Source organism: Athene cunicularia, assembly GCF_003259725.1.
Source record: "Athene cunicularia isolate RWA chromosome 17 unlocalized genomic scaffold, athCun1 chr17_part1, whole genome shotgun sequence".
NCBI classification, from domain to species: domain Eukaryota; kingdom Metazoa; phylum Chordata; class Aves; order Strigiformes; family Strigidae; genus Athene; species Athene cunicularia.
Window position 1 is genome coordinate 10,470,824 of NW_020799122.1, and position 9,892 is coordinate 10,480,715.

General features: G+C 47.0%; 1 long non-coding RNA gene across 3 annotated transcripts; it reads right to left on the reverse strand.

Moving 5' to 3' along the window:
* Nucleotides 1-351: 351 nt before the first annotated feature.
* On the reverse strand, nucleotides 352-9,035 carry LOC113486358. Of its 3 annotated transcripts, none has more exons than XR_003399578.1 (3): nucleotides 7,963-9,035; nucleotides 6,441-7,835; nucleotides 352-2,111 (listed from the first exon to the last, which is right to left on the reverse strand). It is a non-coding gene; the product is annotated as an uncharacterized LOC113486358 (long non-coding RNA). The 3 variants fall into 3 exon arrangements; XR_003399579.1 differs by having other exon boundaries at nucleotides 6,441-7,045; nucleotides 7,741-9,035; XR_003399577.1 differs by having other exon boundaries at nucleotides 6,441-9,035.
* Nucleotides 9,036-9,892: the final 857 nt, after the last annotated feature.

The following is a 9,892-nucleotide window of genomic DNA, read 5'->3' on the forward strand; positions in this document are numbered from 1 at the left end:
GTTTATTGGAGGTAAACATGACATATTTACAATGATAAATCCAGCATGTGATCATCAGAGCAAGGCATTCCTGTCCCTTCACCTTTCCTTAGGGTGCAGCAGTCAGGACATCTGCCTGCCCCTTTCAGGTCCGTCTGTCCTGTGGAGGCTGGGAGCCCAGTCCTATCCTGCACCACTTCAATAATTAATCTAAACACTTTTTGCATAGCAAGTGCTCCCAGAAAATTCACACAGTGTAGCAGAAGAGCAGGGAGACGCAGCTACACATGCACCGTAAGACCAGGGCAGGCTCAACTCTAGGAAAGCAAAGAAACACCCAGAAACACTTCCTGAAGATTTTTCCTCCTGACACCTTCTCCATTTGTAGCTCTTGTTTCTCATGGATGTATCTGCAAGTGTTGGGATAGGCAGTGGGCACCTTGGGAAATAGCCACAGTGTCACAGAGCTGAGGCACATCTTTGCAGTTTATACTCTGAAATGTGCAGAAAGTGGTAACTTTTATCTCCTTTTACAAAAATATCTGAACACAAGGTGTGAACTTCATCTCCCAAGGCAAAAAAATGTCATCTCACCTAACAGTAGAGGTCTACATCCAAGTTACTTATCCAGCCTGCCTAGGGTGGAGGATCAGGCACTCCAAGTGCACGGTTCAGTCAGCTTTCTTCTGACGTTTAACTTCAGAGGAGATGAATCACTTCCCCCCACGTGCCCCTCTGTGCCGCACAGGGATCTGGATGCCCAGCTCAGGTGCAGAGCTCTACCTTGGGCCAGGTGACTGCTGCTGTGGGTGACTGAACAAACACAGTGTCAACTGACAGGAACATTTTGCAAACAACTGAGCAGCAGACAAATGTGCAAATGTATCTGGTGGTTACTTCTGGATAATGAATGCATAATCTATTCCGACTCCCTTCCCTATCTACTTCTGGATAATGCATCTGTGAGCCTGAGTCAGGTTTATAAATGGTTGGCAATGAGAAAAACAGGCTGCGTTTGAGCCAAACATTATGTTCAGCAAATAAGGCAGGCAGTTTGGCCATGGACATTTGTTGTTAGGAGCTCAGTGTCAGAATCCCTCCAGCGCTCAGCGACTCCCATCCTGCATACAACTGCTACGTGGGGTGGCAGAATGTGACAACTGACTTTTGCCTCTAAAAAAATCTAATTTTAAGCCTAAACTGCAGACTCTAGTAAAAGAGCAATATTGTATTCCTTCCCCATCTATCTGCTCATTAGAAAGTCACTCTTACATTTGGCTCAACTGCTGGGAATGCTCCAAAGAAATCTAATTACAGGGTCATTGCAGTAAATTGCATTTGGAGGCATAATTCTGAGTCACTGGTTCCCTTCCCCTTCCACCCTGGAGTAACTCATTTATTAAGGGTGAAGAAAAGCTGAACAATATTTACAGACTCCCAGTGTATGAGACTTAACCCAGAGCCAACATTTCCAAAGTCTCATGACTTCTGGGTGCCCTGGTGGAGGCAAGTTCTCCTGGAATGGTGACAAACTGGATGCCAAAGACTTTCCAGTCACTTTAGGAAATGCTGCTTGCTGGTCACACAGTCCTGGGGTGGAATGAGAGGAGACTGAAACCACTTGGAGGCTTCCCAGGGTTGCCCATGCAGGAGCAAATTTCGTTCTTCCCCCAAGAAACCTGCTCTCCATCTACTAGACCCTTTAGGAAGAAGAAAGAAAAGTCACTTCACTGTGTTGGGTGGAAAAAGCCTCGTCCCACCTTTGGCGATTCCGTTGCTGGCTGAGGTGTCTCCACCACCTCGGCTCCTCACCACACAGGGGGCAGTTCCCAGAAGGAAGGAGCTCGTTCCTTCTCAGTCATGCCAGGCTCGGTGCAACAGAGAGAGCTGCAGGTTGCAGATCATGGTGCCTGGAGGATGCCCTCACACTGCTGAGAGGTGGTAAGTCGGCACAGACCTTGTGGGGGACAGCTGCCTCTGGCTCAGTAATCTCTCCCCACACTCCTCAGCAGATGCATCCTCACGCTTTCCGGATGATCCGCCCTGGTTTCCTCCAGTCCCTGTACCTCTCCCTGCGCACAGAATGGACCAGAGGCCTGGAGAAGCTGGAGTGGTTTGATCTGGTGGTGTTGCTAGTGAGGAACAAAGTGAGATATTGTTACTGGTGTGGGTCAGAGCCGGGGCACTAGTGAAGGCTCCTAAAAGGACAGGGAATTTTGGTCAGCAGAATGTGATTCACCACTGCTGCTGTCAAGAGAAGGGCTAGTGCTAGATCCCACTGCAGCTCCTGATGCTCAAGGTGCCTGGACTGCAGAGACCCAGGGGTGAGCACCCGAAGTGGCAGTGGGAACCCTCCCTGTCCCAACTACTGAAGGTCTTGGAAACACTAAACTACTCACTCCCAGTGTATGAGACTTAACCCAGAGCCAACATTTCCAAAGTGTCATGACTTCTGGGTGCTCTGGTGGAGGCAAGTTCTCCTGTCAGCTCAGGACCTGACGGCCTGTCAGAGCCCCAAGGACTGTCCCCTCTGGCCAGATGGGTAACTGAAAGCAAACCCCTTAGCTCTTCAAAACTTCCACTTCAAACACTTCTAAGCAATTTTCCTTAAAACCACCAAACCCAACATCATGCACACCTAGCACTTCTCTGGGCTTCTGCCACCCTATTACAGCCTACATTCTCTCAGGAGTTATCCAGGGCGCAAACCAACCAACCATGCCATGAACCAACCACACCATGATCAACCACACCATGTGCAGGGATGCCCAGAACAGTTAGCAGAGCTGGCTCAGCTGAAGGACTAGCGGGGCTGTGTTCACCTAGGGCTCTTCTGCAGTGACTTAATGCCCAAGCCCACTTGCCCTGGGCATTTCTACTCTCCCAAGGCACTGAGTCCCAGGTTTTTCTTTCCTTCCTCATGGCTAACACCTTCACTACCCATTTTTTTATCTAGCTTTTCTAAAGATTGCAAAGGACTGGCATGATGAACGTGAACATTATCCTGCCAGTGCAGAGGGTGATATGGGGCACAACACAGCAGATTGGAGGAATTTGCAGAGAAATTCGTATGGGTTGAAGTGTGACCCCTCCCCATCCCTGCAAAAAGGATGGTGCAATGGGGATCTCTGTGGCTGGCAATTAGAGATCTCTCCTCTTTCTAGATCCTGCTCAGACGTTCCTCCTGTGATCTCCAGTGGTTTTGTCAATAAAAGTCATTTAGATATCATTTCCTCCCGTGCCCGTAAGTGGTGGAGGGGGACAGTGAGGAAAGGCTGGTGGAGAGCAGAAGTGACGTGGGATGCCAGAAGTGGCTGATGAATGGAGGCAGGGAGTGGGGGAGCCGCCAGCCACTCCAGGAGCGGAGGAAGACAGAGCTGGGGAAAAGCTGCGAATGTGAGAAAAAGCTGCTTTACAACACAGCTTGTTACTATTCAACATCCACAAAAGGAGGAAGAGCCCTGAAATCCCTGCCTGTGCTGAGGCTACAGTCAAGAGACAGTTCTCTCATGTCCTAATTAGCTGGCTGCTTTATAACTTAATTTCCTAATTGGTTTTCAAGTTAATTACTCTTATCAAACAGGCTGGGGAGGTGGCAGCTCAGGCCCTGTGGCAGGAGATGAAGCTTCACCTCTACAGCATAGGCCCAGTTCCAGGCCATGCTGGGAAGCAAGGTGGCCTTATACCCATCTCTTCCAAGGAGGTCTGCCTTGTTTTCTCTGGTTTAAGCTCTTACAGGAAGGTTTTGGGTGCCTTCCTGGGCAATGTCTGCAAATCCATTAATTAAAGCAAATAATCCTGGGATCTCAGATTGCTCCAGGCCCTTGCCCTCATTCCTCCCAGCTGGGGATGCACCCAGCAGTGAGAGGTGGTTCGATGGCTGTGTGCAGAGTGGGAGCAGCCATCACACTCCACTGCCACTGACACCAGGGCTGGGCTCAGCTGGGTGCCCCAGATCCGTGTGGATGTGGGTGTACAGTCACTTGCTGTCGATTAAATCAAAGCCAATATTGCGGTTTTCTTTATGTTCTCATTCTGGTGCTGTATCAGCTGTGACAGGACAGGTGATTCTCAGGCCAGTTTGCCACGAACAGATGGTACCTGGTCCAGCATTAAACCAACTGGTGTGAACCTCACTTCTGAGCTGGCTTTGTGCCATGGTGCTCCTGACCTGGTGCAAGGCACGAGGAAGCTTGAGCTTGTACTGCTGAGCCATGGCTTCAACTCTTTGGAGAACCAGTGACATATGTCACAAACATTTCTGAGCATTGTCTAAGCCCAAGGCTATGATGAGGTGAACACCTGGCTACAGCTGTGCTCTCTGAGCACTGGGAAAACTGGTCTTGAGGGCTCATCACTCACTTCAGCATAACATTGCAGCAGGGGTGTACGAGCCCAGGCTACCTCACAGAATCATTCAGGTTGGAAAATCATTGAGTTCAACCCTCAGCCCGACTCTACAAAGTTCTCCCCTACCCCACATCCCCCAACATCTCATCTAAACAACCCTTAAACACACCCAGGGATGGTGACTCCACCCTCTCCCTGGGCAGCCTGTTCCACTCTCTGACCACTCTTTCTGTGAAAAATTTTTTCCTAATGTCCAGTCTGAACCTCCCCTGTTGCAGTTTAAATCAGAATCAGGGTGTCCAGGCAGGACAATCCACTAAGAGGATCCCAATTAATCCTGTAATTTTCCCATTCTCCAGGTGACAGTTTCCCCTGTTTATGGTGCAATCTGTGAACAATTCCTGTGATACATACAGACCCGGTAGCTCTGCTTTCCCAAACTGGCTGGAGTCAGCTGGAGGAGCAGCAGGAGCAGGTATCAGGGCAGGGACAGGCTGGGCACGGCCTCCTGTGACAGCGGGCAGGGTGGGCTGCACCTCCAGCTCTGATGGAGATGGCTAGGATGCCCCCAGGGTGCAGGACCCTGCACAAATCATCCAGCTTGGTCCCACCTCCCCAGACGAGTCTGGGTTAGATGGAAACCCCTAGAGCTTTTTGGTTTTGATGGGTTACCTAATTCCCTTAGGTTCTCTTAAAAAAAAAAAAAAAAAATTAGTCCTATGACATCATCCTGGCTGCTTGATGCAAGTTGTTTGGTGGCCATTAGTAAACAAAATGATTCCATTAGCTTTTCTGCACTGCATCCTATTTCTAGCATTAGGGTACCTCAGACCTCAGTTATCGTCCAATGCCTCCCTGCACTCCTCCTTGAAGACAGAGAGGAAATCTGCCTCTGACCTCAATTACAATCCAGCCAGCCCTATCGCTTTCAAGCTATTTCTGCACTGGAGCTGTCTCCACCCATGGCTGCGTTCCCAGTGCTAATCATTTTACTTGTACAACTAGACAGCACAAGGTGCAGTTCAGCTTTGCTGGTCTGGAAATTCAGCCAGTGAATTTATCCCTGAACTGCAGACGAAGAGACTGGTATCTGCTGGCTACTGATTTTCAGCAAGCCACGGGTGCATCCTCACACCACGGCTCTCGTTTGGTGGTCTCATCTATGCAGACGGCTTTTTGGGGTATGGGGTGTGTGCAGCACCCAGCACAGCGGGGCTGGGATTGCAGCTGGGATTACCACACGTCAGAGGATTAGGGTAAGGAGCGAGCTGTGAGCTCTGCGCACTCGTACTGCAGCTGTCAGACCTAGAGCAAACTGGGTCACATGCATCTTTTTAGGTCCAAAGCTACAGGGTGTTGGTGTGCCATTGCCTGAGATCTGGAAGGAGGTTAATTTTCGGTCCCAGGGTGTGAGTCGCTAATCACGCAGCCAATGGATAGCTGTCAAGATATCTTTCATCATAAGATCTCAAAAATATTGAGATCACCATTACCCCAAGCGCTATTACAAGTGAACAACATGTAAACAACATTTACAGAAACATATCTGAATTTTAAGGACATGCAGCATTTTTCTTTTATGTGTCTATTGCTTCAGCTCGTTTTTGTTGTTGGGCAGAAAATAAGGGATTAGTGTAGTGGGCACAGCCCAGAGAGTAGGAGGAGACGGCAAGATAGTGACATGCACACTAGTGATTTAACATGAAATACTCTGATTGCAAAGAGTCTCTAGAGGTTTGTGCCTCATTGATGAATATCACGCATGAAGAGTAGCTCCTTGTGCTACCTACATTTTGTCTTCCAGGTATGTTGATTTGAAACCCGAGTCACAGGAAATATGCTGAGTTACAGCACATTTCCACAAAAAAAAAAAACCCAACAACCTAATCCCAAGCATATTTATCTGCAAGTGTGTCAAATGCAGAGTAGTTCAGACAATACAGGCTCAGAAGATTAACAGACCCTAATCCTACCTCTGTGCATTAATATACAGCAGATGATACACACATACACATCTATAGAGACTGACATACATACACAAAAGGCAATCTTCCCCATCAAAACATACCTGAGCCATTTACTTTTTGGAAACATAATAGGCATTAACTCACCTAGAAGACCAAACTGGACCCGCCTGCTTCTTCGGCTTGGCTATCTGCTTCTGGTACTCCATCCAGCCACTCACCAGCTCGTGAAGGATCATCATGTAGAGAAGGAAAATAAGAATCCTGGGATCCATTCGTGGCACTTCGGTGTCTGCTTCATTGGGTACAGGTGACATTTGAATGAGAGCAATGAGAGGTCAGCTGGAGGGGTGCAGCTCCTGCAGACAGGGCTCTCGGGAACAAGGGGAGCTGGAGGGATGAAGAGGGCACTGCTGAAGAGGAGCCTTGCAGGCTGGGTTTTGTGCAGAGTGAATTAATGCTGTAAAAATCTCCCGGGAGGATGAGAGGCTGGTGCCTATTGCATGAAGCAGCATAAACACAGCTGCAGAGGCTACCGACAGTTCCTTTAACAGAGTGGATCACATCTTCTGGGACTCCACGTCCCTTTTGTCTCCCTCTCACTTGTGCTTTGTCCGCATTACTCTGCAGCCATGAGCTTCCTACACTTTTATCGCAGGAGCAGCCCCGCTTCGGCAGCGCCCCTTTGATTGGCGGTGGGGGGGGAGAGTTGGCTGCTGTGCCCGCAAGTCGGCAACGGGAGCACTGTCTGGCTGCAAAGAATAAATTAAAAACCTCAGTCAATGACAAGGGAATCTCCGAGCTGTCTCTTCCCAGTGTCTCAGGATTTTGGGCTGCACTGAGCCAATGTTGATTGGGAGTCTTACAGAGTATTTTACAGCTGAGAAATCTCCTCTTCTGCTCGCTTTTCTCACACTCTTATTTTGTTCTCCTTGTTATTATTCCTTACCTAAATCTTCAGCTGCTGTTTTCCCAGTGGTAAAGCTCTGGTGGGGGACCTGATGTGCAGGAAACCCCTGATGCCACAGTTTCCAGTCTTTTACACACCAGAGCTCCTCTCTAGCCTCTCCATCTCTTTCTGTTTAGCAGTGTAGGATATCGCTCAACTGAGTTCTGGTTTTGACACCAGATCCCCCTGGCCTCACCCTTCCTTCCCCCATTGAGAACCCCAGGACACAATGCAATACACAACCCAGGTATTTCTAGCAGGAAAAAGCATAGCCCAGTCTTATTTAGACACTTGTATAAATAAAATAAAATTTTTTTAAAAAAGCTCTTTTTAAATAATTTAAATCAAGCCTTATCAGTGTCTTGTTTTTTTAAGACCATCTTACATAAAATTTCTATTATTCCTGTGAAATCTTCCCATAAGTGAAAGAATAAGCCCTGAACAACTATTTAATTACCTGGATCATCTAGAAGCAAGAAGACAGATTGAACAACCTACCTTTGCTCAATGGAGCTGTGCCAATTCAGTGCAGAAAAGGAGGCCCAGATGAGGGGCAGATACAGTCACCCTTGTGATCTCCAACTCCACAGCTCCTACATAAAGATATGGATTGCTGGGCTCGCTCTCTAACATGGGGCAGGGTTCAATACACTGGTCACTGTAATTCTTCAAGGACAGGCGTGACAGCCACGTAATACACAATCTCACAACAAACTTAACAATGAGGAAGATTCTTCTCAGCTAACTCAGGTTACATTACCTGCGGGTTTAACACCTGAGGTTAGATGTTTCTCAGAAACTTTCACACTTTGGCATATAACCACAGATAAGCATGCAGAAGCCAGGGATTTTGAGTTTTCTATTAAGTACAAATTTCATACACATTAGGGGATGCTAATTACACTCTGTGTGTGTATATTAAACACAACAGCAGTATCACGTCCCAGTCAAATGTGCACCTCAAAGTCCTGAATGAATTTCCTTCAGCTAACGAATGCTCTTTCATTTATAAGTCCAGAAGTGCTGAGTAACTCTCTAAATCGGGAGGAGAAGATCTCATGGACAGGAGTGATCAAGTGAATGAAGCAAGCAAGGACGGGAGGTGTTCTAGCAGCTACGAAAATGGGAATACTTAAGGTTCTCCATGAAAGGATAGTGGAGCTGTTGCTATAGCAACAGAGACAGTTGCCAGGCTGCAGGAGATGGATTCTGATGTATGGCACAAGTCATACATAGTGAGGGATTTTAGACTAAAGACAACACTGATATTTTATACATACGCAATTTTCAGTGAGTAAAAGCAACGTGACTCCTTTGTTTTGGGGGAGAGCAACTTTTTACACAAAATCAAAGAGAGAAATTACTTGGCTAAGAGTGGCAAGATAACTCATTACAACTTAATCCTAGGTTTGTGTTAGGTGCTCCATCTTATAAACACAAAATCACTTTAAAAAAATCCGCCTGTTGCTGAACATTTCAGATTGATTGACTATCGCTCCTTTTAAAATCTCAACTTACTGCAGACTGCCTCTGCCCTGCCTCTGTTCTTTTACCATCCTCAATACCCCAGAAAATATCACCTAGGTCTGAAAAACTTCTTGAGTCTTAAAAAAGTTACTTTAACACACAATTTTTGTTAAAAATTTTACCAATTCATCCTTAATACTACATAAGTTAAAAAAGCCAACATGAGTTATTGCCAGAGCCAGCAGCTATTAATACAGCAGCTGTTTTCCAAACAGCTTGGTGACTAGTCACAGGCAGCAAGTTCTTTGTCAAATGATTCAAAAAAGGAACTGTCGGTAGCCTCTGCAGCTGTGTTTATGCTGCTTCATGCAATAGGCACCAGCCTCTCATCCTCCCGGGAGATTTTTACAGCATTAATTCACTCTGCACAAAACCCAGCCTGCAAGGCTCCTCTTCAGCAGTGCCCTCTTCATCCCTCCAGCTCCCCTTGTTCCCGAGAGCCCTGTCTGCAGGAGCTGCACCCCTCCAGCTGACCTCTCATTGCTCTCATTCAAATGTCACCTGTACCCAATGAAGCAGACACCGAAGTGCCACGAATGGATCCCAGGATTCTTATTTTCCTTCTCTACATGATGATCCTTCACGAGCTGGTGAGTGGCTGGATGGAGTACCAGAAGCAGATAGCCAAGCCGAAGAAGCAGGCGGGTCCAGTTTGGTCTTCTAGGTGAGTTAATGCCTATTATGTTTCCAAAAAGTAAATGGCTCAGGTATGTTTTGATGGGGAAGATTGCCTTTTGTGTATGTATGTCAGTCTCTATAGATGTGTATGTGTGTATCATCTGCTGTATATTAATGCACAGAGGTAGGATTAGGGTCTGTTAATCTTCTGAGCCTGTATTGTCTGAACTACTCTGCATTTGACACACTTGCAGATAAATATGCTTGGGATTAGGTTGTTGGGTTTTTTTTTTTTGTGGAAATGTGCTGTAACTCAGCATATTTCCTGTGACTCAGGTTTCAAATCAACATACCTTGAAGACAAAATGTAGGTAGCACAAGGAGCTACTCTTCATGCGTGATATTCATCAATGAGGCACAAACCTCTAGAGACTCTTTGCAATCAGAGTATTTCATGTTAAATCACTAGTGTGCATGTCACTATCTTGCCGTCTCCTCCTACTCT